Below are 1,598 nucleotides of genomic sequence, written 5' to 3'. Positions count from 1 at the left end.
CTTCACCACATTTGCTTATGCACCCATTTGTCTTCAGTGATCGTGCCAGGAGAGTGAGCATCACAGAATGCCAGGTTGTTAGAACAAAGTGGGGCAGGGCTTGAGCAGATGCCCAAAGTCCATCCATTATCCCATTGTACTGCCCTATAAATAGATGAGCATAGGCCAATACCTCTATTTTTATGAATTAATGTATTTGCATATGTACACACCTATGTTTATACCTCTATCCATAGCTTTGCTTCATAGATCTTTCCTCCGTTTCCTTTTACATTCCTCCAGCCCCACCAACACAATCATCCTTCTTCTGCCTCTTAGTAATTCCTAGTCATTGCTCTCAGCTAGATTGCTGTTGCTTCAGCACCCCAGGATCTCTACATCGTCCTTGCTGTTGATTTTAATTCCCTAGGTGTCCCACCGTCTATGGCATTGCTTGCTCACTGCTCTTGGTTTTCTAACTCTAGCTATTTGCACATTTCATTATAATATTTGGCTTTATCTTCACCAGCAGCTCTTTAAAATATTCTATTCAGCTCTTTGACGTCATCATTTCTTCCATTTGCCTTAGCTACTCTATGATTCAGAGCAAGTTTCAGAGTCTCTTATGACATCTACTTTGCTCCTTTCCTTTTCCGTCTCTTTAATGACCTTTTGGTTGTTTGCTTGAATAATGTTCTTGGTGTCCCCTCAGCTCATCAGGTCTTCTGTCATTAGTGTACAACGCAGCAAATCTGTCCTGGAGATGGTCTCAAAATTCATATGGGAGAGACTCGAGGTTGTATTTTGGCTCTCGTGGACTTGTTTTCATTTTCTTCAACTTTAACCTGAAGGTACATATGAGCAATTGATGGTCTATTCCCCAGTCAGCCCCTGGCCTGGTTTTAGCAGCTGATATTGAACTTCTCCATTGATTCTTCCCACAAACATATTCAATTTGATTTCTGTGTATTCCATTTGGAGCAGTCCATGTGAATAGTCGCTGTTTGTGTTGTTGAAAAGGTATGTACCATGAACAAATCATTGGTCTCGCAAAACTCTATCATGCGATCTCCAGCTTTCTTTCGATCCCCAAGAACATATTTCTCAACTATTGTTCCTTTCTCTTTGTTTTCAACTTTTGCCTTCCAATAAATAATAATTATCAATGCATCTTGATTGCATGTTTGATTAAAGATAGTGATAGAATTCTTCAGTTTCTCCATCACTAGCTTTTGTGGTTGGTGCTTGAATTTGAGTTGTATTGATTGGATTTATTTGAATTCAGAGAAATCCTATCACAGATAGCATTGTACAATAAGGGAATACAGCATGGTTTTAAATCAGAAAAGGTGTGTTTCAGGATTGTATCCTCTTACCATACATATTCAATCTGAATGCTGAGAAAATCATCATAGAAGCTATTATATGGAGAGAAATATGGCATCAGGATTAGGAAGAAGGATTATGAGCAACCTGTGATATGTAGTTGATACAACCTTGCTTGCAGAAAGTGAAGAAAACATGAAATACTTGATAATGAAGATTGAGGATTATAGCCTTCAGTACTGATTATGACTCAATGTAAACAGAATCAAGATACTCAGATATGGAGGGTGGAC

Source organism: Echinops telfairi, unplaced genomic scaffold (genome assembly GCF_000313985.2).
Source record: "Echinops telfairi isolate 266 unplaced genomic scaffold, ASM31398v2 ScPeMD7_4;HRSCAF=17, whole genome shotgun sequence".
In the NCBI taxonomy this organism is placed as follows: domain Eukaryota; kingdom Metazoa; phylum Chordata; class Mammalia; order Afrosoricida; family Tenrecidae; genus Echinops; species Echinops telfairi.
Note: the sequence above shows the minus strand (reverse complement) of the source record.